This window comes from Pinus tabuliformis, chromosome X (genome assembly GCF_031772625.1).
Source record: "Pinus tabuliformis cultivar Carrire ecotype Pingquan chromosome X, CPIR1, whole genome shotgun sequence".
Lineage (NCBI taxonomy): Eukaryota > Viridiplantae > Streptophyta > Pinopsida > Pinales > Pinaceae > Pinus > Pinus tabuliformis.
This window is the reverse complement of record NC_142308.1, coordinates 553,432,293-553,459,982: the sequence shown is the minus strand read 5'-3', so window position 1 is coordinate 553,459,982 and position 27,690 is coordinate 553,432,293. Positions and strand designations below refer to the sequence as shown.

General features: G+C 35.6%; 1 pseudogene; it reads right to left on the bottom strand.

The window, feature by feature from the left end:
• The window catches only part of LOC149141194 (L-gulonolactone oxidase 2-like), a 300,958-nt pseudogene that overhangs the window by 239,498 nt on the left and 33,770 nt on the right, over positions 1–27,690 (bottom strand).

The window sequence follows — 27,690 nt, the reverse complement described above, 5'->3', positions numbered from 1 at the left end:
AGATTTTCTGGTAGTTCCAGCTTTTTCGTCTTTCCGACAGTTCCATATTTTCCTGCAGTTCCAGCTTTTCTGGCTTTTCCAGCATTTCCGTCTTTTTTGGAAGTTCCGACTTTTCTGAGTTTTCCAATAGTTGCGGGTTTTCTAGGTTTTCCGGTAGTTCCGTCTTTTCGGCTTTTCTGGCAATTTCGGCTTTTCCAGCTTTTCCAGAAGTTCTGGCTTTTCCGGCATTTCCGGCTTTTCCGGTAGTTCCGGATTTTCTGGCTTTTTCGGCACTTCTGGCTTTTTCGACTTTTCTCACAATTCCGGCTTTTTCGGTAATTCCGGATTTTCCAGCAGTTTTGGCTTTTCTGGCAGTTCTGGCTTTTTCGGCAGTTCCAAATTTTTCAGCTTTTCTGGCAGTTCCGGCTTTTCCTGCAATTTTGGATTTTCCGGCTTTTCTGTCTTTTCCGGCAGTTCCGGCTTTCTGCCCTCTGGATTAGGGCAATGTTATTCCTTAGGATCTCTCCTCCTACTAAAACCCAAAGACAGGTAGAGAGAGGAAGAGATCCCAAGTGCATTGAAATGACTTGAAGGCCACCTCTATTTATACTAAAACATTGAGCACATGTGCGTTTTATTTGGTCATTGGCCGACCTTGACGAATTGTCTTATAACGCAAATAATTTCATAACTCCATGAATACTTATCAGAATTGGATGATCTTTAGATCAATCCTACACCTCTCGATTAGAGGGATCCAAGAAAAATATCAGTTCCATAAATAAGATGACCCACATGGAGTTTGGCCCTAGTTTCCAATTTTAACACTCCCTCTCAACTAGGGAGAACTCCATCCGTTGATCCATATGTCCAACTGTACTCTCTCTACCATCAATGCCCTGCACTGCTCTGATCTATTGAGCTATGCTCTACTTTGCTCTACTTTGATCTGTTGAGCTCTGTTCTGTTGAGCTCTGCTCTGCTGAACCATGAAGAAGAAGAATTGATCAAGAATGTCTCATACCATTCTCTACTGACTCGAAGTCAGTTTCATCTGAAGAGAGTATGTCACATCACTCTTACTGACCCGAAGTTAGTTTTATTTATCCCAGATCAATATCACAAGAGAGTGTCTCAAACCACTCATACTAATCCTAGATCAATGGAGGTCATCCTAGCATAGGGAGTACGGTAGATACAGCAATGCGTCCATCGAGAGTACTACTATGGTCCCTATCATCATTTCCCTTCTCATTGATCAGATGAGAGGTACTTCCCATGAGTCCCAGGCTGCATGGGTAGGATGCCTCGATAGGAGAACTAATCATCCTGTCCACAAGAGAACGAATCATCCTATCAGTGGATGCCACAGAGAACTAATCATCCTGGCCCACAGGAGAACTAATCGTCCTATTCCACAGTCGCCACGGAGAACAAATCATCTTGGCCCATAGGAGAACTAATCATCCTGCTCCATAGTCACCACAGAGAACAAATCATCCTGGCCCATAAGAGATATAATCATCATGTTCCACAATTTCCAAGGGAAAACTAATCATCCCGGCTCACAAGAGAACTAATCATGCAGTTTCATATTTCCGGCAGTGTATCTCAATCCATGAGAGGTTGTGCCCCGAAGATATCTCAGAAGATTCTTGGCACCGATCCAGTGAGGCCCAACCAAATATGAGCTCACCATGCTAACTGCAAAACATATGTCCGGACGGAAGTTCACTAAGAACATCAACGCAAATGAGTTTATGAAACTCAAAGGCATTTCCAAAATCTGGTCTGACATCACTACCATATAACTTCTGAAAGTTAAAATCCTCGAGGTAGTCACAGGCTTGCAGTTTATCATTCCACATATTAATCCAACTCCCTCTTACTTCTGCAAATGAGAGGGTCTGCACCTGTTAGAAATAAGTCGTCCTCATAAGGTGTCGGTATGAGAAGTTTATCATCCACAACCTTCAGGTAATGGTTTGGATCGGTTTCACTCCTAGTGAATCTCAGCTTCATTAGATAGCTATCAATCCTCTCATACTACGCCCAGGGTGTTTTACTTCAAGCTATAAAGGGCTTTCCTCCACCTATATACATGAGATTCCTGCTCATGAATCTCAAACTCCTCAGGCTGTTCCAAACCTGTGGACCTGCTACATGAGGGGAATGGTCCCCTTATAAGATTTTCCTTCGGTACATCTCAAACATGTACCTTCATGCTATACTTGAATTTAGACATCCCTATCACCATTTGACTCACATCAGGTAGGGCCCCATAGGTAGACCTCCGGTGTTATAGATGCGATATGTCAATTGACATGATCCCCAATGGACCATCCTGCAACTTGATACAAATTGCCAACCCTGAACCCATGAGAAAAAGCATCTTTGAAAATTATATCTTTTAACACGTACCTTTCCATCGATGAATGCCACCCTGAAACCTTTGACTTCCATTTCCAAGATGGACACCAGGCTCTTCTTGCAATCAAGTGCATAAAAGAGATTCTGTAAGTGAATCAAGTTACCCTTATTCAATTGAGAGTTAACATTCCCTACACCCTTTCCGAGATAGGTAGCATGAGCTCCAAGTATAATGCCATGATTGTTTCCATCTCTACTAAATTAGATAGTGCACCCATCTATCCGATGAAGTGCCTTGAAACACTACAATCTATAAGCCAGATTCCTAAAGAATTTGAAGGAGAGGGCCAATACAAGATAACGCTTCTTTATCTTATCAGAAACAACATTTGATTCTTTATACCTGGGATTCCTTGCTTTCTATGAAGAGTCGGCCATTTCCTTGATGACTTGCATTACCTATCATTCCTTTGATCATTGAATATGTCCCTAGAATGATTGTTATCATCATCAAGTGATGTGTCCCTGCCATTTGGACACTCCTTCGCATAATAGCCGAACTAGTTATCTGCCTTTCCTTCCACCCTGAGATCCGGTCTTCCAATGAAGTGATCTTTAGGTAGGCCATATTCTGCTGCGTGATTTTGATAATATTCTTTGCTTCGACTTCACCCTTGGTGAATTTGAAGATTGGTGAGGAATCCACTCATCCTTTTGTCCTTTCCCAACTGTCTTTGGTGATTTCTCTTTCACTCTTGCTTGGGCATTGTCTTCACCTCAGCTCTGATACCATGTTAATTTTAGGTATGTTCTATGCTTAGAGCAATTTATTTCAATTTTCACAGTTAGCTCCATATCTATTCCGGATTAGCGATCACATCAGCATTAAAGTAAACTATAGATAGAACATAAACATAAATCACAGAAGACAAGCCAAGACAAGAGGACACAAGATGTGGCGCTAGCCCAAGACAAACCCCAATGTGGAGAAACCCTTGATCAATTCTTCTTATATGTTCTTCAATAGTTCAGCAGAGAGAGAGAGAGAGAGATAGTACGTTTACAACAGAAGTCAACACTTTGACTTATCTAGATAAGAGCATAGATCATCTCTAAGAAGATGATAAATGAGATCAGTTGAATACATGTTGCTTCAACTAATTCTCCAAGGTGACTCCTTCACTTATCATTGTGCTGCATTACGTGATCATGCTGCACCTCACTGCGCTGCACCATGTTGCACCCATTATCACTATGTTGCATCTCATCACGCTTCATTAATCATGACTATACCCATCACTGTACTGTGTTATGTGCCATTGTTGCACCATGTTGTCATCCTGACCTATGTGTTGGCTGCACCTTGCTTGCTTGTTGTCCCTTGCTTGTTTGTTGTCCCTAGCATGCTTGTTGTCCTTAGCATGCTTGTTGTTGCATGCTAGTTGTCCCGAGCATGCTTGTTGTAACATTGCATGCTTGGTGTATTTGCTGCTAAGTACCATACAACTATCCCAATGTTAGTTAGTTGTCCCTTGCATGCTGCTCTCTTTCAGAGATAGATGCTTCGACTGTTTCGGCAGTTTCTGGTAGTTCTGGCAGTTCCAGCAGTTCCGGTTGTTCCCTGAAATTCTGGCAGTCGAGGCAGTTCCGACAGTGCCGACAGTTCCAGCTTTTCCAGCAGTTTCGGCTTTTCTGGCAATTTCTTCTTTTCCAGCAGTTCCAACTTTTCCGGCAGTCCTGGCTTTTCCGACTTTTCTGGCAGTTTCGGCTTTTCCCCAATTCTGGATTTTTCAGCAGTTCCGGCTTTTCCAGCAATTCCGACTTTTCCAGCTTTTCTAGCAATTCCGACTTTTTCGACATTTCCGGCTTTTCCAGTGGTTCCGGCGTTTTCGGCAGTTCTGGCTTTTCCAGCATTTCCAGCAGTACCGGCTTTTTGAGCAGTACCGGCTTTTTCAGCTTTTCCGTTGTTCCGACTTTTCCAGCTTTTCTGGCAATTCCGACTTTTTCGACATTTCCGGCTTTTCCAGTGGTTCCGGCGTTTTCGGCAGTTCTGGCTTTTCCAGCATTTCCAGCAGTACCGGCTTTTTTAGCAGTACCGGCTTTTTCAGCTTTTCCGCTGTTCCGGCTTTTCCTACAGTTCCGGTTTTTCCAAGGTTTCCGTCTTTTTCGGTAGTTCCGAATTTTCCGTCTTTTCCGGCTTTTCCTACAGTTCCGGTTTTTCCAACGTTTCCGTCTTTTCCGGTAGTTCCGGATTTTCCGTCTTTTCCGGCAGTTCTGACTTTCTGCCCTATGGATGAGGGCAACGTTATTCCTTAGGATCTCTCCTACTACTAAAACCCAAAGACAAGTAGAGAGAGAAAGAGATCCCAAGTGTGTTGAAATGACTTGAAATCCACCTCTATTTATACTAAAACGTTGAGCACATGTGGGGTTTATTTGGTTGTTGGCCAACCTTGACGAATTATCTTATAACGCAAATAATTTCATAACTCCGTGAACACTTATCGGAATCGGATGATCTTTAGATCAATCCTACACCTCTCGTTGAGAGGGATCCAAGAAAAATATCAACTGCCATAAATAAGATGACCCACATGAAATTTGGCCTAGTTGTCAATTTTAACACTCTGTGTTTGACAGACCTTGAATATTTGAAAAATAAATACATGGGAAAAAGTGATATTTAGATATTAGTATATGTATTTAATAATTAGTTTTTAATATAAACCAAAAACACAAATTTGTAAAACCTGTAATAAGAAAAATGCTATCGGCCATTAATATTTGAAGAATCAATACATGGGAGACAATGATATTGGTATATGTATTTAATAATTGATTTTTAATATAAATCAAAAACACAATTTTGTAAAGTCAAACTTGTAATAAGAAAAATGCTATCCGCCATTTCCATCTTTAACCGTTTGGTAAATACTAGAAAGATAAAAAAAAGTAAACAATGTGTGTATATGTGGATCAGGGTGGGATCATGTTTGAAAATGGATTTTCTAAAGCATAATTAAGTCAACGAATATTTGTAGATTTTAACTTTCAATTATATATTATATAAAATTGAAAATAAAATTGTATGGGTGTGACAAAGTCGATGAGGCAACCATGAACATTATTGGCGGATAGGTATTTATATACCGTGTATGTATGGACACCATGACACAATAACTAGCGAATGCTATGTATTAATTAATTTAATCATCAAATTAGATTTTAAAATTCAAAAAGATTTTGGAGATTTAACAAAGCTATTCTCATTCTCACCCTTTGTTCTCATTGTCGAATTCCTCTTGATCTTCTATGGCAGTCGCACCTCAAATTTCAATTTTCATATGCACAATAACAACTCCCAAACTTTGTTAAACCCAGAATCCAAAACCGTTCGAGAAGAGAAGAGATTCGACATGACCCTCGGCTCAGTTATCTGTTGTTGGCAGCTCAAGATCCAAACTCTTCGAAAAATATTAAGAGTTTAAGGTACAACCCACCTAACATGACCCGCCAGCGGAGAATCCAGTGCTTCGAGGACAACTTACCATGATTTAAAAATTAATTAAAAAATAAAAAAATAAATATATTAATTAAATATTTTTTTTAAATTCATAATTTGAAATTTAATTTTCCATATTTTTTATTTTAAAAAAAATCATAAGTCAATCAAATTATTAATTCATCTTATAATTCAATAAATTATTACTTAATGCAAAATGAATACAATTATAGTTTAATTAAATTATTAATTTACCTAATGATTTAAGTAGTAGTTATTAATATCGGTAAAATATATAGAAAATCAAGAAAATGTAAACATGTATATATTAATGATTTTGTTAAAAAAGTTTAATTAATATTAATATGTAAAATTTATTTGTCCATAAGATTGACGTTGCTTGATGTGAAGTTACTAGTTCAATTCCTTGTCTGGTCGAGGTGATGTATTGGACATGATGAAGATGTAGTCTTACCCAACTTTAAAAAAAATTAAATTTATTTATTAATTTCAAATTTCAAATATGGTAATTTTAACTGACATAATTTATTTTAATATAGATATTTTTGTTTATATTTAATTCTAATTAATTTATTTTTTATTAGTTCCGCCAAAGCTCAATTGGTAATTTGAGATATGTGAAATTCTTGAAACTCAAGAGACTTAGGTTCAAATCCCTCTTAATTAAAAAAAACAATTTTTTTATTAATATTTAATTATTAAGTTAAATATAAAATATCATTTTTATTATTTGTATCTTCAATTAAGAAAAAAAACAATTTATCATCAATATAATTTCATTTTTAATAATTCTATACCATATATTTTAATGTTTATCTTTTTCTATAGATCAAAATTATAACTACTATCAAAATCTGAATTTTGGATGAGAAATATAAGAAAATTCTTATTTTTCACTTCATAAATTACTTAAAACTTTATTATGACTAAATTAATTATTAAAAAATATTATAAAAAATTAAAAATAAAATTATTGATAAAATTACAATTTGTTTATTACATAAATTAGAATTTAATATATAAACAAATTCATTTACTTAAAATAAAATTAAGATTTATGATATAATGTTAATGTGATGCATATGTGATGAGGATTAAATCACATAGAAATCTTAAAGTCCACGCGTTCAGAACCTCAATCTAAATTCTTCATCCTCATAAAATTAAAACATTTAAATTATATATTTTAATAAATAATGTTTTTACTAAATATTATTCAAAGTTAATTTAAAAATATATATTAAAAATTTTAAACAAATAAAATATCTAAAATATAAATTAAATAAATTTATTTATTTAAAATATAAATTAAATAAATCTTTTGCCTAAATAGTTGACCCCAAAAAGAAGTGTAATTGAACTTTTTAGACACAAATCTGTGGATGCATAATATCTTAGCCTAGTAAATCATGGAAGTTGTCATTATCTAAAATGAAGTTGTCATTATCTAAAATGTTAAGTACTTGTAAAAAATGGAAAATCCATGCACAATATCTTCACCTAACAAATAATGGACATTGCCTTTATCAAAATTGTTAATTAAGACCTTAGCTTTTATATTTTTTTCCTGCCATTTTGATGAGTTAATATGAAAATGACATTTGGACACTTTTATATAAAAATAACAATTCAAATTTATTAACTTTTTTCATTAATTTTAATGATAATTAATGTAATTAACTAATTATTGAATTTTATAAATATTAAATACCATGTAATAAAAATAATGTTTAATTTGTTGATTTTAAAACTCCATTTAAAATATCATATTTTTTATTTAATAGATAAATTTAAAAATATAATTTAATAATAATTAAATTACTAAATTTAACTTTTGAAGTCTTTGAAAAAACACCCATACTAAATTTAATTTTTGAAGTCTTTGAAAAAACACCCATACGAGGATTTCCTAAAATGAATAGTAATAATAGAGAAAACTTCGTCAAATCTAAATACTCACATATTGTTCCAATCTGCTCGGCCTCTGCCACTATTGTGGGTTGGCCAAGTTGTGACATTTTGTTCACACTCTCCAACAATGCCTGGACACACATGATCCACCTTTATGAAAAGCACCTTACGATGTGTAGGGTACCACTATGCATCTCCAAACTCTTGCTTTCTCACAAAATATTCTATCACGTTCTCAAACCCATCGTCATCCACCAAACTAATCGACACAAAACGCTTGAACACAGACTACAGCCTAGATGTCATTTGCAAGATTTCTCCCAACAACCTAAGAGACAACACAACGCATCTAAATTTTTCCTTCTCTTCTTCTTCGGTAATGGTTACAACCTTTGCATAACCTTGTGCAGTAGAGGTAGGGACTACGATCCTCAATCCTAAAACATACTCATGAATTGCACTTCCTCTTCCGATAACTCCACTCCCATGAGCCCGAGTAATGATGATGCCCCCTGCACTCACTCCATTCCAGTATGTCATGGCCGGAAAAGTTGTTGGAAATAGTAAATACTTCTGCATGAGGATCTAGCAAGTTCCAGATCGAGTGATGCATGAAGGCATAAGTTAAGTGTAGTTCAAATTTAGATTGTGAGTTAATTTAGTCAAGTGTGAGTTAGTTTGAGTTCAGGTTTATTTTGGAAAAAGTCAAATATAGTGTGTGTTTGCATGTTGAAGTTATTTTGAGTGAGTCGCTAGCTTAAAAGCATAAATACCCCATGTTAGGTTCATTGTAATCAGGTAAAGTCAAGTTTGTGTGATGAATACAAGATAAATAACTCATATTGTTTGTGTGCGTCAATTTGTGTTTCCCCTCCTCTGCCTTCCCATTCCTTCCCATCAAATTGGTATCAGAGCCAAAGATGAAAAACCAAAAATTTTGTAGTCACAACTTGAAGAGTCCCAAAATGAAGAGTTAAAAGTTTTTTCGCCACTATTGAGCAAATAGGTCGTAGCTTGTTGAATTTTTTTGAATAGAGAGAGGGCTGCAGCCCTAGACGCCACGAGACGAAGCTTGATTTTCTTTATAAAAAAATTTTAAAAAGGGTTTTACTTTATTGGAGAAGGAGATTTTTATAAAAGTGAATTTATTATTTTCTTATCAAAAGAGAATTTAAAAATAAAAATAAAAGGAAGGGTTTTATTTGAGTCAAAGTTTAGAGCCTTGAAAAGGTGCATACATCTGCAAGTTTTTTGTTTTGTGTTAAGCATGCTAGTGTTTTGGGTGAAGATTGTGCCTTATGGAGGGGCATATTAAAAATAATGCTCTTTTTTTTTTCAGGGTCGATATGGAAGATAGTCTCATGCAATTAGGAAAGCGACTATAAAATAGAGGAAAGATGACAGTCATGGGTCGCAAAGCACGACTGAACCAGATTAAGAAAAATAATTGACAAGAAAATACAAAGATCATTTTCATATTTAGAGAATTTCAAGCCGCAGCTGAGGAACTGAGAAGTGTAACAGAAAACAAAAGAAAGATCAAGGGTGATTATAGGCTCGACTCACCCTGCACACTCAGCTGTAGGGGTCCGCGCAATCAACTGTGGACTTTTAGGCCTCTCTGCACTCAGTTTTAGAGACTCTACCTATGCTACGACCCAAAACTTAGACTTCTACTTCAGAGCTATCTCTCATACATCTTCAATTATTAATTTCTTCTTGACTTTTAACTACTTAGAGCTTCACTCTATTTATACAATCCCATGGTCTGTGGACCATGGGTAGATATTTCAAACCATGGGTAGATATTTTACAACCAACATTACATTATTAGAGTAAGGGTGGACAACCCTATGACTCTTTAACATCTACGCACTCTGCGACCACAAAATGTGGAGTCTTTACATTTGGATTACAAAAATTGGACCAAAATATGGGCTTTAAGCCCCAAAACTATTCTTGGGGTTCCCACGCCCAACAGAGCACATGCATGCTCAGATATCTCACCGTAGGGTGGATGAACATTATGTTGATGATATGTGTGGTTTCATTTTTGAAATAGGGATTGATTGTGGTAATATGGTAAATTTCATGTTTGATGAAGAATTGGAGGTTGAACATGCCACTGTACCAACAAGATATGAAGCAGTCAGGGCTTCTCATGACGCAGTGTGTGGACTAGTAGAAACTAAGTTTGGCATACATAAAGCTATCAATAGAGAAGAAAGTGGTTTGGTGGATCCAACAATTGGAATTGTTAACATTAAATTTGATGAAGAACCATTAACTAGTGATGAGTGGTTGCACATGACGCAACAAAAATATGTAATCAATATGTTGTTTTTTAATGAGAGAAGCCCTCTTGTGTCTAAAATCCAAGTGGAAGACAAAAAGTTAGCAACATCTAGTGATTTCAAAGAAGATAAAAATGAAGTGATTCAACAGTTTTTGATGAGAATATCCATTGACTGCATAACAATGGAAGATAACCTCGATTTAGTTGAAGAGGCAGAGAAGGAAGAGAGAGAAAAGAAATCTCTCGCTATAAAGCATAATTAAAATGTTTTTAACATTGGTTTTGAGAGTGCAGGTAAACATGACAAAAAACCAGATATAGTTATAGTTGGAAGAGAAGATGAAGAAAAAAATGTAACAAAAGACATTGAAGTTTCTGAAGACGAAGAAGAAAACAACTAAACCATTTTTTAGCAATGGAGTCAAGAAGAAATCAGATTTTTCTGTCAAGAAATATGGCAGAAAGAAGATCAAGAATATGGCGGGAAAGAAGTAGAGCAAAGAAAATAGATTGAAGATGAAGAGTTGTGGCAATAATCTACGAGTGAAATAATTATTGAAGATGAAGAGTTGTGGCAATAGCCTATGAGTGAGATAATTATTGAAGATGAAGTTGTAGAAGATAGGATCATTTTTTTTTTCAGAACAAATACAAGATAAATCAAAGAATCATTGCAGCAAAAACATGTGAAGAAATATGAAACCTACAAAAAAAATTATAGGTAGGAATGAAGCAGTTTCAAGGCTACAGAATTTGGAAGAAACGAAAAAGAAAATCCAAAATTGTAAAAAGTTTTGAGTCATTCTAAGAATTAGACCAGTAGGCATGTTTAAGTGATGATTGAGCCAATTTCTATTGTAAGCCTCACATGCATAGTTGAGTCATGTTGAGTAATGTTATGTCGAGTCATAAAATCGTAACTAAGGGGGAGTGTTGGAAATAGTAATTACTCTCGCTTGAGGATCTAGGAATATCCAAGTTGAGTGATGCATGAAAGGATAAACTGAGTTAAGTGCAGTCTAGATTTAGAGTGTGAGTTAGTTGAGACATGTGCGAGTCAGTTCGAGTTCAGTCTTATTTTGGGAAAAGTCAAATATAGTGTGAGTTTGCATTTTGAAGTTATTTTGGGTGAGTCGCTAGCTGAAAAGCATAAATACCCCATGTCGAGTTCATTGTAATGAGGTCAAGTCAAGTTTTTGTGATGAATACAAGAGAAACATCTCATATTGTTTGTGTGTCTCAATTTGTCTTTCCTCTCCTCTGCCTACCCATCAAAAGCTAAACCTTCCTCTGCAGCTGCATCAATCACGTTTCTCATCATCGCACTCACATCAACGAAAATTTTCATGGTGATCTTATTGATCCAAATTGTGAAATCATAGTCTCTGGTGCTTATGGCCACCCCTTCTTCATGATCCACACACACTAGCTTTAGCAAGTTGTGAGATAAATTGTTCACAACTTTTATCGTTTTTCCCTTCTTGACTATTGCATCTTCAACGACATGGATGAGCTCAGTTTCTTTCATGGGAAACATTGCACTACCAGCCTTACAAATGCTCAAGTCCTCCCAAATTCCTTGATAATTAAAAATTTTACATCCTGAATTGGAATCAGAATCACATTCCACTCATGGAGGTGGCACATAGTGTTGGTAGGCTAAATTTCTTCATTTTTAAACCCTTTTCCACTTCAAAACCATAACCTTAGACCTCTGTTTTAACCTTGCAACCTCCTTATTCCTGCATTAGTCCAAGAATCGTGCCTTTTCCTACACTATCTTTATATTTCATATTTAAGAGTTATGAATGTGCTTAATTATTTTTTTTCATAGATTTTGTACCTTTAATATTCCTTGCAACTAATATTTAATTTCCTAAAGTATTTGATAAGCAATGTATTGATCATTCCGTTAGCATGGTCGAGTGCAGGTAGGATTCTTGCACTACTGACGAATCCTAAGTTGTCGTGACAACTCACTACCTAACACAGACACCTTGTTCCAGAACGATCAACTCGAGTTGGACTCAGAGCGAAGATAAGTCAGTGATATGATGGAGACTGGGTAGTCGGATGAATGCTTAAGATTAGCGTTTTTTTATAGTCGAAAGGCTTAGTATGAATTATTGTTGTTATTTTATTATAGCTGAAAGGCTCAAATTGGAATGTTGTATATAATTTGGTTACGGCCGCAGGCTTGCATGGATGTATAAAATATAAGATTTAGATAGAAAATGGCAGCGAGCGATAACTATAACAAGGATATTGTAATTTTGTATTTCTATAATTTTGCTGGTATCACCCTCGTTCTAGGCTGAATTCGAACTCATGATGTACATTTGATGATTATTAATAGAAAGGGGTTGTGCCACGTTATTTCAATCTTGTGTTGTAATTCTGTGTTGATGTGTCATTAAGAGTTGAATCTTCACGTTTCCTAAACAGGGAAACGAGTTGGTTGGCTAGGGCCTAGCCAACCTAGCTCGTTCTCCCTCGTATTATTCTTTTTCTTTAAAGGTGTGTTGATTTTGTTTAATGAAAAGTGTGAATTAAATAGATGTTTGTATTCTTCTGCAATGTCCAGATTTGGTTTCATCATTGTGTGACAGATCCATGGTGTGCATGCTACTCTGAGTTTGTTTTTATCCTTTATGATTTATTTTCTTCAAAGCTTAACATTGTTTCCACCTGGATCGTGCAAGCACACATTCCTGCATTAGTGCATTTACAGTTTTACAGATTGATTCCTTTGGTTCATCACAGTTATAGTCTTTTATTCTTATATGATATATGAGCCTTAATTCATTTCTGCGGTGTGTGATTATCATTCTGAAGTGTTCTTGATATCTTGAACTAAATATTCTTTGGTAATTCGAGAATAAACATCGTTGTGACACATTAATCTATACCTATACTTCATACTATTTAGGGAAAGATCGACTTCATGTGTAATTATTTTCAAAGAGATTCTTTATGAGTTAAGAAGGTTACGAATGCAGATAGTATTTGTGTGAATAACTATTACAGGATTGAAGCCTACTGTCACAATTAGATGATTCCTTTAGATTGCATGAAGGAGTTCCTTGATTGAAGAAAAGTGTGCTTTGACTTTGGAAACTAGTTTTTATTTAAAGATTGAGATTGGTTGAAGCATATTTTTGTTTGAGGAAGTTATTTTGAAGTTTTGTTCACCTTTGCAAATTCTTTCTCTGATTTAACACATTCTTTATTTTCTCATAAGAGGAATTGGAAAACTTGGTCTAGGAATCTCTATTCCGGTATAGGAATCGATATTTCGGTATAGGAATCGATATCCTGATACAGGAATAGAGTGCTCTACTCCTGAGGCTTAGAGCCCCAGCATGAGAACATAAATCTTCAGTACAAGTGTAAAATATACTTCCATCACCTAAACTTTGTTCTAGTACTAGTGCAAGTACATTGCAAGAGTATAGGAATAGCAACTTAGTGTAGGGAGAATGATCTATAAGGAAGTTAGATATCTTCAAGGGTCCAATCATTAACCTAACACACAACTATACTGAAGATAAACATACTTACATTTCCATTTGTCAATATTGTTTACAAGAAGTTTGAGAGTTCCTTTCATTTATTTTCCTACGAAAGTACTTTCTTTCACATTCCAACACTAGAATTTCTTTGGTGCAAATTGTCGGGTGATATTTTCTTTTTGATTCTACAAGGTTACAATTAAGGAAGAAGGAATAGAGTTAGGAAAAGTTCATATCATCTCTGGAATTTCCTGTGATTCGTCTCTAAGTTTACGAAACCCTAGGTTGACAATTAAGTGTTGAAGGAGTCTACCTAATCTCAATTCCTGCACCCAATATTTTTGTGCTATTGTCGGGGAGGCGATTTGAAATTGGTAAGAACTTTCCATTTTCTTGTTCTCAGAGTTCCTTTCTGCTCTAAAATTTAAGGGTTTTCCAGTTAAACTTATTGTGACAATGGAGGTCTACAGAATTTATACGTGTTATTTACTCTGCTAATGGTACACATACCTCTGATGGCAGTGAGGGCACTGATTGTCTAAATTTTGGTTTTGGAGCTTTTACTGTACTTATACTTATATATATCCATCCTACTTTTTTTTGCGTTTATTTTTGCAATTTCATGAATACGATGTGATGCCATACTTGGTTTCTTCGCTTCTCTTATATGCACAAATTATATCTTCAGTTACTTATTGCCAGTTTCACACATGTTCTATCAGCTGGCCCGAACTCTGTAATAGTTATTGCAAATTTGTTTACCTGAGAATTCATCTGATAAAACCCTACAGTGTTCTTACCATTTGTATCTAATGAGTCTGCTAACCAACGCCCTTATCCCTGGCTTCCTCAATTTTTAGTTTCTTTTGTGTTTCTGCGCTTCACTTCCTACTTTCAGGGTTTCACCGCTAGAGGATTCCTTTTTTATGCTTGGTAGATTATGACCATAGGGTTTGGCTGTTGACTTCCTCTATCCTCAGGGACTACAGGTTTTGAAATAGCATAATCCTTACCCCAGATTCTTAGCCATCCCATTCCTAGTAGCCTTACTGTGTAGTATGAATTGGATTGTTTTCTTAAGCTGCGTTTCGTTGTTCATAAATTCATCAGAAACTTAATTCTGGTGTAAGGAAGTGGCTCCGCACACTATGGTGCTTATTTGAGCTATCTGGTAATTTTTTCCTCACTGTTTTCCGATAATTCCCAGGTGTGTTAGACCGGGTATGTGAGTTTACTGTCTTTGGAAGCCCGTCTGTCATTTCCGCGTGCACTAATATTTTTTTTCCTTCTTTCTAAGTCCATGATTCCAACTGCAAAGAGGGAAGCTTCTTCTGGCTTATAGACAGTTTTATGCACTCTCTCCTATATGCGAAATGGGTCTTCACACACTGCCCAATTTCCTGTTTGATTTGGTCTCTCAGGGTACCCTCGGAATGCTATCCGCATTCCAATGTTTGCCAGGGCTTCAGTTCTTTCGGGTATCTGATTCTCTATAATTTTACAACCCTTCCACGGCTATTTAATTGAAACAGCTCTTAATTTTATGATCCATTCACAATTATTAATCTAAAATAGCTCTTATGAAATAATGTCTAGCATAATCACCTTTTTTCTAAAAGAAAGAATAGTACCAAGAGAAGAATAGGTATAACTTTTCAACAGAGAGGTACATACAGTACCTTTAGCCAAATAGCAGTTAATGTAGGCAACTCTGCCCGACCCCCTACTCTATTCCTTTCTTCTCTAAATAAGAAAATTGTAAACTACAGAAAGTAAGCACTCTATATTTTAATTCGAGTTAGGGCTGCATAATTGATTCATCTCCTGTCAGAGCACTCCTTTTACTTGTTTATAAATATGAACACCACTGCCTTTTGCAGCTAGTCTTCCACCCATCCTTGAGACTGTCTTTCAAGACCAGTCTCCCCCCTAGCTGACTCAAAGACTACAGTCTTTACAGGTTGCCTGCGCTCTGCGCTCTTACCATCTGGTCATCACCAGACGTGGTAAGTCCCCCTCTTTCCCCACTGCCTGTCCTCTACAGCACAGTGACCTCCTTTTTTCCCTTCCTCCCTTTTCCTGGAATCCATTCCACGGTTAGGGAGGGGAAAAGTGGTTAGGGTTTTCTTGCAACCGTTTCTTTATTATATATATATATTTTAATTATGTTAACTTCTCTCCTCAGAAGTTACATAACATTCCTGTTACTAGGAAATCATTCCTCATTTCCATTTTCTGAAGAAAAAAAAAAAAAATAAATATTAATTAATTCATGCAACAAATAAAAATCATCATCCATTTATTTGTGTCCTTTTGACTGAGGTAAATAAAAATATTTACAATAATCTGGGGATATGACAGTGACTTTAGTCTAATTAATTTCGCCCAGAGAACAATGGAAATAAGAGTGGGATTTTGGAAAAAATTGATATAAATTTTTGGAATTTAAGTAAAATTACAAAAATCCAGTTTAGACTATAAAATTTGTCTACAAAGGTCATAATTTTATTAATTTTATTTGCGCCAAATCTAATAATTTTTTTTTTTCAAGAAATCCAATCGTTGTGATTACCAATTATTTTACAATGTAAACGGAGTAACTTGAAGGCCTTCAACCATATCTGAATTTTCTTTATGAAAATGGGATTTTGAAAAAATATGGCAGTTGGGATTATGAAATTTTTGGAATTCAGGTTGGACTATAAGCATTGTTTTTGCAATTCACGCTATACTATATGTTTTTTCTATTGAGACCACAATTTCATTAAACTATCGGGTTGTTTATCAAGGCTATTTGGTTGAAAAAATTTCAAGAAACCCAATCTTTATGGTATCAATTATTTTTAGCCTAGAAGCTCATTTTACACTCCAGTGTGATGTGTAAATCTGTCCGTTTCCAAAATTGAAATTTTGCTCATGTTAATGAAAAAAAAATAAAAAATAAAAATAAAAATCTAAAAAAAATACTATAAAAAATATTTAAATAATATAATCTCATAAAAAATTTGTGTTAATTTGTACGTTTAGAAGATTTTTTTTCTAAATATAACTCCTTGAAAAGTTACTTTAAACTCACAAATCTATATAAATCTATATAAAACATAAAGAAATAAATATGAAAAAATAATTTATCTTCATCAAAATTCTTCCCCTTCACAACTTCCGCTTCACGATAAGATAACTTTTGAATCCCAAACCTAGTCTAAACGATTCAAAAAAAATATCCATAGTATCATTGGGACACCTAAGTGTTTCAAAATCATAGAAAACTTCATATTTATTACTGATTTGTGAGTGAAGTGGATCTATGTCACATTGGACTTCAAATCCTAAATAATATAAAAAACTTTATGTTTATTTCTAGGTTGTCAATGAAATTGGGTTTTATAAGTTTTGTAAGAGAAATAGAATTGTGATTTCAATTTAAATAATATGGATACTAATTTGTTGTAATATTAAATGTTTTTAAAAAGGATGGGAGGAAGGAATGACTTTTTTTTTATTCCAATGAAATACAAGATGTAATGTATGTATGCGGTTTGATTAAAAAATGAACAATTTTGCAAAAATATATGGGTTTTATCTCGGTTATCCTTAAGTGAAAGATCATGATGTTTCTTCAATAGTAATTATGGAAGATTCCCTCATCACCATTTAATACTTTCATAAGGGTTCTCTCCCGAAGAACAACTATCTATCTCTTATTCTCTGCAAAATCAATAGCATCCTCAATCTTTCTCTCAAAAGGCTTTTTTCTACATCTTATGAAGCCAAAACAAAGAAGTAGACTCTCAAGCTAACCAAGCTTCTCATCTTGAAGCAGGTCAGTGTGAAGCCAATGGTTCATTGGGGTGAAAATTTATCCCATGAAAACTTCTAATGTTGTTATAAGCCCCTCCCTTCTTATCTAGATAGTTGGGATAAATAATTATGAGTATTATGCTATGAAGAAGTGTATATACCCCCCTTCAATGTCCTCAATTCCTCCCTCCTTCATAAGTGAATTTGTGTCTCACATATGACATTGAGATCTCATCACAATGTCTAAGGTGGTGGCTTGTGCAGATGAAGGCCATTCACCTATTTACTCAATGCGTTTGGCGTTGACTAAATCCATGCTACCCTACATTTCCTCCTCTGCCTTTGTACCAATCTTGATGGATAATGGATGGGGAGAATTTACAAATCCCACGACTGCTTTGCTCCCTAAAGCGTGGAAATTCATAGAACTTCAAGTTGTATTCATGGGAGACGAAATCATGTTAATGAGGTAGGGGTTGGGTCAAGAATGTGCTACTGATCATCAATGTGACCTATATACTAGCTCGTGGGTTTATCACTCCTATATTTCCTCTAAGGCTCATAGCTCTTCCAAGCGAGGGAGCCTCCTCCTCGGTGGTGGGAAGGTCATTCAACTCGTCTTTTTCCATACGCACAGGCAGATAGTATTCTTGTCCTTTTCTGGCTTCATTTCGTCCTTCAATTCCGCAAGTCGTTGGAATAACTTCCCTTTAGGCATGTTAGGGGCTACTCACATTTCACTACACGTCAAATTGTAAATTTTGATTGAAGGTGTTGTAGTTGCCACTTTCGATATTGAGGCCTCTCAACCACCCAACACATTTAATGAAGCCTTTCCAGTGGTCAAAGGTAGTCATATGTAGGGGAATTCTCCGACGGTATTGTCCCTCGTTCCTCTGAACTTGCAAGCTCTCCAAAGGTGTTTCTTCGTTGGTCCCTTCATCTATGCTATGATTTTTCTAAGTTGAACTTCCCCCTCTCTCACTCCTTGTGGGTCTCTTTTCTAGTGTCTTGTTACTCCAAGCCTTATAGTGTATGGTGCCTCCCTTGCCTAATTATCTCCTCCCCTTCTAGACGTGTTTGGCTCTCTTTTCATGGAACTTTGCAACTCTGGCCTTTGACTCCTTATGGAGAGCAAAGACATTCCCTCATCTTCCTTTGGCCACTCCAACCACTATAATATTTTCCCACACCCCTTAGTTGACAGTCATGATGAGAACAATGAGCTTTGGTAGCAGGTTTGCCAACAATTCACTAATATCCTCTTCTTTTATGAAGAATAATAAAATCTCTAGACCAAGTTAAACCACCTTAAAGATGAACTTGATGGGATTCATCGTCAACTTGCAAACTTGCAGTGTCAAAGAAATTCATAGGAGAATTGAAGCATAGAAAACAATGCTCCTGGTGGCCTTTTAGACAAGATGTCAATCAACCCTCCCCTATAAGCTATATTTGCATACTGTAAATGTATTTTGTTGTGTGGCTAGTTTTGTAATCCTCATGATTTCTTTTGAAGATCTCGTCTCTTTGAACTAAATGTAAGAATTTCGTGTTTATTTTATTGGAATGGAGTGCAAATTTAATATCATAATTACTCTTTTTTTCTAATATATTAGATATTTTTAATAAAAAAAATTATAATATATATTTTTGAATTTTTATACTTACAATGATAAATATTTTAATTTTAAAATTATTAATTATTTAATAAATAAATAAGAAAGATATCATAAAACCTAGTCATTTTAATATCTAAATTTTAACATCATAAAAATAAATGTCAACATCATATTAATATTAAAAAATATATAAATATTAACATTCGAATCTGAAATAAAATAATAATATTAAGTAAAAATTAAAATAAAATATTAATATTTTTATGTAAAAACATTTACTAATAACCCAAAAATTAAATATATTAGAAACTCTATTAACCCCACATCCAATTAATTATACCATAAAACCCCATCTACCCCACTAATAATATTTATTTTTGAAGTCAATGACCTAATTATTTAATAAATAAAAAAATATTATAAAACCTAGTCATTTTAATATCTAAATTTTAACATCATAAAAATAAATGTCATCATATTAATATTAAAAAGTATATAAATATTAACATTTGAATCTGGAATAAAATAATAATATTAATATTAAAAATTAAAATAAAATATTATTATTTTTATGTAAAATCATTTACTAATAACGAAAAATTAAATATATTAGAAACTCTATTAACCCCACCATCCAATTAATTATACCATAAAACCCCAGCTACCCCACTAATAATATTTATTTTTGAAGTCAATAACTTTTTACAAACTAAAAAGATAAGTAAAAAGTAAAAATTGAAGTCAATGATCTTTTACCAACTAAAAAAATAAATAAATAATAAAACCTCAGCCACCCCACCATCCAATTATTTACATCATAAAACTCAGCCACCCCCACCATCCAAATATTGAAACAGTGTTGATATTGAAAATTTAAAACAACTTACTAATATTTCAGCAACCCCGCCATACAATTAATTACACCATAAAAACCAAACAATCCTACTATCAAAATCTTAAGATACTATTGATGCTGAAAATGTGAAACCATATAATAATATTTTTAAAGTTGAAAGCCATGTCTCCTAGGGTGACACCCCAACTACCTCATTATCCAAAAGACATCAGTGATATCGGAAGTTTAACGCATCAACGTGATATTTTTTAACTTGGAAAGCTTTTCAGGCTTACTTCTTTGAATTATAAACAAATGGAGATACTAAAAATAATTCTCTAAATTATTATATAATAAAGATAATAAAACTAAATTTAAATTTTTTATTAATTTCATCATTAAGTAAATTCTTAACATTAATGAAATACTTATTTTTATTATTTTGTAATACATAAATATATAATCAAATATTTATTTTATTTTGTAATATATAATTAGGTAATAAAATATTTATTTTTATTATTTTATAATATATCAATATGTAAATTATTTTTGATTATTTATGTTTTTAAAGTTGATTTTCTTCATCCTTGATGGGGTGACAACTCAAATGAACATTTGGCATAAGGGTGGTCCTCAAGTTTCTCTCTTCCTCCACGTGGTCTTTAATGGTTGTTAGTAAATGTGGTCCTTGCAGTCCCTTCACACGTGTGAAGATCTCTCCAACATCTCCAACAGTTAAATCATCGGGCATGCATTCATCCTTCTCCAGTTTGAAATTATGGGAAATGAATTTAGGTCAGGCAGAGGATTGCAGAGCAAGAGCCAAGATCCATGGAGACTCATCGGGGCCATGGCCTTGGATGAGAGGCGACGTGGAAGCCTGATCTACTTTGGCTCGTTGTGTATTCAATCTTCAAGCTTGCACTTGGGATTAGGGAACCTCTGCCGGTGACATGTTGTTTTGGCTCCCTGCCTCCATTTCAGTTTCCTGAACCCCCCCCTCTGTTATATGGGAAAAGGCATTTGTGGTCTTATTTTTGTTCAATTTCTTTACTTCTAGTTTCGGGCGGAAGTCTCAATTGTCACTTGTTTGGGTTCCTCCCACATCCAGGTCTGTGCTGGAAGCTTCCTCTGGCTTTTATGTGTGTCGGGGTTGGGTTACGTGGGTCTCTAGTCAAATTTATGTTCTGTTTGGAATCCCTCTCAGGGCAGGTCTCAAGGCTTGTGGCCATTCTACCATCGAGGGAAGTGTATTTTATTTCCAAGAGTTGATATTTTAGAGGGTTGTGTATGCTCAAGGAAACCCTCTTGTTTGGGAGAAAGCTCACCCATTTTGGGTCCCCATCTGTAGTGTCTGGGTTTGGTTGCATGTCTTTCATGGGTATTTGTATCTCAGTCTCGGTATCTGTCTCCTTTCTGGCAAGTTATTGGAAACTCTTTTCTCGGCTCGACCAATCAGCTGCTCATTCGCATACGCTAAGCTCCCCATGCCTCACCAACGGGGTCGTCCTCGTTGGGAGGGATATCAACATGTTCATGCAGGGTGTCCTGTGTCAAGTCACATTTCGTCATCTGGTGATTAGGTGCTCAGTATTTAGATAAAAAATCAAAGTTCTCAAAATGGCTCAAAACCTGAACGATCGCCCCTGTCTCAAAAAAATGATCCTAATGCAACTCGTTTTGTTGAAAACCAAGTTCGTATGAGAAAGTTATTGTGTTCTGATCGCTTTGCTAAATAGGCGAAATTTGCAAAAAAAAATGTCGAGTCACTGCACAGTCAGCAGTCTGTACTGTCGACATGGAAAGTGACTAGGCATTGTCAACAATGGTCAACGATGAATCACAGGTGGACAAGTGTCATCATTTCATTGGGTTGTACAGGTGGTGTGTTGGCACAATTTGATTGGTTTATTTATGGACCAATGGAAGAATGCCACATGGAAAGCCTGGAGGTTGCCATGTGGCACCTCCCAAAGGCCTTGAAAATTGACACAGTGCAGAAAAATATTATGGTGGAGGTCGGGGTCGTACACGCGATCTCTAGCATACCATCCGCATACCTTAACGCCTCTACTACCATCATGGTTCTTACCATGTATGATCTCCGCATTTATTTAAAATGTAACGGTTGTGAGTTGGGAGGTTAGGGAAGGGCCAGCCTGCTTGCCAGTCCTCTCCCATGTGAACACATTTTTGGTTAACCGCAAACAGTTACAGTCTACTCCGACGGACAGTTCAACAACCATCACCACAACGGTCTCCGCAGGTGAACGTGACTATTGTTACATCAAACGGCTAGTGCAGCGGACAATTCACCATACTCCGCAATGATTAGTGGTCTCAACATGTGAACACGATGAATGTAACCTTAAATGTTTAATCACTTCGATGGTTCTGACATACCATTACTCCAAACGGTTAGCATGTGACCACTACGCCGAAACCATCGAGGTTTTGGTTAACATTAATCATGGGATTAACAATAATCCAGGTTTAAAGCAATTAAGCATAATTTAACCTTAATTAACTCTGAGTTTAGTCTGGTGGAGGCTTTGATGGTGCCCCAGAATTTGGGTTTGCCACTAAATTTAGCGCGCTAACTGGAGTCATTCCAGATTTAGCGGAACTTTTCTAGGAAAAGACTGACTGAGCCATAGAGAAGGAAATTTTTTACCAAATTGAGCTCAAGAAGAGGTGTTCTTGGCTAATTTGGACATTCTGAATACGTTGGTGTAGGTATCGGGAACCATAGAGCTTTGTAAAACAACATTTTTCCACATTGAGCTAATACAGAGGCCCAAGCCATGGAAGCTGGACCAAGGAGATGTAGCCCAGGAGTGGTGAACTCATTCATCAAAACACTATGCTAAAGTGTCTCTTTGATGGTTTTCTGTAATTTGAATGTTTGTTATTCAGTATTTGTGTTTGAAGCTACTTTTCTCATGAATGTCATTTTAAAATTAAGGAAATTTACCTGATTGTATGCAAAAGCAACTAAGGAAACCCCAGTACAAGAAGCAATAAGCAAGCATATGTTTACAATTTTGTAATTAATATTAGCACAACATAAACTAATAATAAAAAACAGATCAAGTTGGTATCAAAGCAAAGGTTGAATTTCTTGATTGCTTGAGTTTGTGCAATTAGTGTTTTAATGGTTGCAAAATTGTGATGCTTACAAGGTTAAAGTTGCAAAAAGAAGAAGGGAAGTTATTGGTAGAAACTCTTGAGGTAATGCCCAAAAGAAGGAGAGCCACAAGGCCACAATCTCCACCACCCAAAGTTCCAAATCTAGCTACACTTGAAACTCAAGTTTTTCCTTCAACTGAGATTGAAGATGTACAAGCAGTACCAATTTCTGAGCTTGAATCCACAGACATTATGTTGGAGAAAGAGAGCCTGAAGATCCTTCTTCAGAACAGGAAGAATTCAAGAAAGATTTCTTCACTTTAACTGAGATGGTTAAATTTCTCTATGAAGAAAGGAACACTAGAACAGTTGGAGAGAGTTCTAAACCTCCACATGGAGAAGGAAGATCAGAGGACAAAAAAGATGAGAAGAAGGATTCCAAAGGGAATGGTGGAAATCCACCTCCGTCTTCACCATCCTCATCATCTTCCTCATCCTCTTCATCATCTCACACAACATCATCTTCCTCTACCACCATTGAAATTTCCCATACTCATTCAAAAACCCCAAAGGGAAAGACTCCCTTAAATTGGATATAAAATTTAAACTTCCCATGTACAATGGAGAGGTGAATGTAGAAAAGTCGGACAATTGGATTTGATAGTTGGAGGCATACTGTAGAATTCAAAACCTTCAAGAAGATGACATAAAGATCCAGTTGACTTCACTAAGGCTAGAAGGAGCTGCATTAGTTTGGTCGGAAGCCAAGACTCAAGAGGAAATGTGAATCCATGGTAAGATATCCATTACTTGGGTTGAATTTGTTTTTGCAATTAAAAGATAGTTTTATCCTTCAGCCTATATGTAAAAAGCCATTATGAGTTGGTAGAATTTTAGGCAGCTTAAAGGCCAAAGAGCCCAAGATTATAAATAGGAGTTTAGGAGAAGGGATTTGTTTTTAGGAAGAAATTTGAATTCCCAAGATACACTGCTGAAATATATTGGGGGTTTACTTTCCTATTTGAAACATACTGTCCTTGTGTTCAATACAAACAATTTAGATGAGGTATGCGTGCAAGCCATGCACCTTGAATCTAGAGGGAAGAACATTCAGGAAGAGGTGTAGTAAGAGGAAGCCATTCAAGGGGAAAGAAAAAGAGAAGGGTGGAAAATGGAAGGGAAAGAAAAACACAAGCGTGAAGAAAGAAGGGGAGCAAATCACATGCAAACATTGTTCCAAGGAGGGGCATGATGAATCCCATTGTTGGAAATTGTATCCTGAATTAAGGCCTAAGAAACAAAACCTACTGGGAAAGTTGAGAGGCTATCACATGGGAAAGTTGTGTATCAAAAACCAACTAAGAAAGAAACAATTGAGAGGCTATCAATAACCAACTGGGAAAGAAACAATTGAGAGGCTATCAAAAATCCACTGGGAAGTAGTGTGGCAACTTTTGGTCAAACCACACAGTCAGATCATGACCTTGAATTGCTCCTTGGATTCAGTACAAAGAATGCTGCCACCTTTACACAACACAATATTTGCAGGGCAGTTGAGAACAAAATTTGGGATGCCACCACAAGTTAGGCCAATGTCCGACATTTGTGAGCTGAGAGGAAAAGTTGGCAACGGTGATTCATCGAGAAAGTCCTGAGTAATTTTTGAGCATTTTTATTTTTGGAAAGTTGGATACTAGGAATGAGGAAGGTTGTTTGAAACCTCCTCATAGATATTTTTATGATTTTTTTTTAGTTAATTAGAATAATATTTAAACCATTCTCATGCATTTAGAGAACGGTCCAGAATTTTATTAATAACATTTACAAAGAATGCACTATCGTAAGTTTGTAGATGCCTTGATGAAATCATGGAACATGGTCTTTTTCATTTACATATCTATTTGTTGATCACTGTTGATGCACTATTGTATTCTTTGAGATACTCATTGGTAGAAGATTGATTGTGGCCTATTTTCACTGGTCAAATGAGCAGAACTGAATACACATCTGGTACTATTATCATGTGTGTTAAATATTTATTCTAGCAATAGTGATAAGTTTATCTTTCATGAATTATGTATGAAATCTGTCATCTCTGTTTGGAGTATTAGTTGCACTATTGTACGATATCAGAATAGAGAATGCTCTATTTTATATATGATCATTAGAGTATGCGATATGTTTTTCACAATTCTTTTGATTAACTATTTTCTCAAAGGAATTATCTTACAATATAATAACTCTATATAGTCTATGATTGATTTATATCATCATAGATTACATAGACATTTTTTATATCGCATAAAACCAGCAATACCTCGGGTTAGATTAAAATAGATTTAATTCAAAGTTTTGCATCTTAGAATAAAGTTATGTTAGTTTTTAGTTATTCTTTTGCGAATCATTTGAAAGAATCCCACAAATCATATAAGCCCAAAACATTGGGAAACTGGTCCCATCATCCCCAGTCAGAGCCACTATCCCAAACGGAAAAGGAGTTGCTTTAAGATCCGAACCAGGTGGTTATCCCCCTTGTTGTTGCCACAGATTTCTGAGGCCTCAACACCTCCCAAGAGGGGAATTCAACATGAGATTCAATTGCCACATGATGTTCCACTTCCAAACATAGGCATGTATTGCATGTCGATTATGGAGAGCATGGAAATTAAAAAGAAAATTCAAGAATTGTTGAACAAAGGTATCATACACCCATCTACTTAACCATGTGGTTCGCCCATTTTCTTGGTGCCAAAGAAGGATGGAACTTGGTGCATGTGTGTGGATTTCGGTGCAATGAACAAAATCACGGTAAAGAATCGTTATCCACTCCAAAGAATTGATGATTTGCTTGATCGGTTGAGGTATGCAAAGTATTTCACTAAGTTAGACTTACGAAGTGGTTACATCAAGTTAGGATAGTTGAAGAAGACAATTGGAAAACTACATTTAAAACTAAACAAGGATTGTTTAAGTGGCTTGTTATGCCTTTCGGTCCTACAAATGCTCTAGCTACTTTCATGAGGGTAATGACTGATGTATTGAGACCATTTCTAGACAAATTTGTCATTGTCTACTTAGATGATATTCTCATATTCATCAAATCAAGAGATGAACATGTCATGCATGTAAACAAAGTACCTGATATCTTGAGAAAAGAATAGTTGTTTTTAAAGATGTCAACATGTGAATTTGGAAAGACTTCTTTAGTGTATTTGGGACACATTGTTGGAGGAGGTGAGCAGAAGATCGACCCCTCTAAGGTTGAGGTCATTCTGAATTGGCCTAAGCCTAATATAGTTATAGAGGTAAGAAGCCTTTTAGGGGCACCACAATATTGGAGAAAGTTTATTGCTAATTTTTCTTCCATTGCAGCTCCATTACATGCATTGGCAAGTGTCAAGAAAGTCTTCCATTGGGGAGATGTACAACAGACGGAATTTGATGCTTTGAAACAAAAGATCAGTTCAGAACTAGTACTGGTACTTTCGGATCTAAGACAACCATTCAAGATTTAAACGGATGCAAGAGATTATGCCATGGGAGCAATTCTATTGCAGCATGGTAAGCCCATTTCATTTCATTCTGAAATATTTAATGGAGCTGTAACTAACTATCCCACATATGACAAATAACTTTATGTATTGGTACAAAGTGTTAAGAAATGGAAGCACTATTTGATGGGTAAGGAGACCATCATCCATAGTGACCATCAACCATTGCAGTACTTACAGTCACATTGAAAGTTGCAGTAGTCATGGCATTTCAGATGGATGAGTTTTCTATAGCAATTTCATTTAGTTATCAGGTATAAAAAGGGAATGTTCAATAAGGTAGTTGATATTCTTCGAGGCCTATTGTAAATTCATATGTTATACTCAAGCATAATTATGTTCTGCATGTAAGTTACATAGAACAATATGCAAATGATAGTGACTTTAAAGAAGTATATGCAAGCTTGAGTCAAGGAAACTAAATTGAAGAGTTGGATTATCATGTACATAACAGTTTGTTGTATCACTTGGGAAAGTTGTGTATTCCACAGGGAGAAAGAAACAATATCATAAGGGAGGCACACACTTCATTGATCGCTGGACACTTTGGTGTAGGCAAGACAATAGCGAATCTTCAAAGGTATTGTTATTGGCCATGCATGTTGGATAATGTTTCTCATTTCTTATGAGGATGTTCTTTATGTGCTACAAGTAAGCCTAGCAATAGGAAACTTGGTTTATACACTCCACTTTCATTACCTTCACGTCCATGGGAGAGTATCTCAATGGATTTTTTAGGAGGTCTTCCATTATCAAGGAAAGGTCATGATTACACGTATCTAGTTGTAGGTAGGTTCAACAAGATGTGCATACTAACACCATGTAAAAAAGAAAATTACAGCTGAAAAAACAACTCATCTTTTCTTCCAAAACATTTGGGCTCATTTTGGTCTTCCTACTTGTATTGTAAGTGATCGAGATTCTCAATTTGTTGGGAATTTTTGGTCGAATTTGTGGGACATGATGGACACAAAGTTGAAGAAGAGTACAACCTTTCATCCACAAACAGATGGAAAAATAGAGGTGGTCAATCAAACAATCATCCATCTTCTTAGAGGATATTGTAGCAAACATCCCAAGTTGTGGGATGAACAGTTGCATTACATACAACAGAGTAAAGAATTCTTCCACAAATACATCGCCATTTGAGGCATGTTA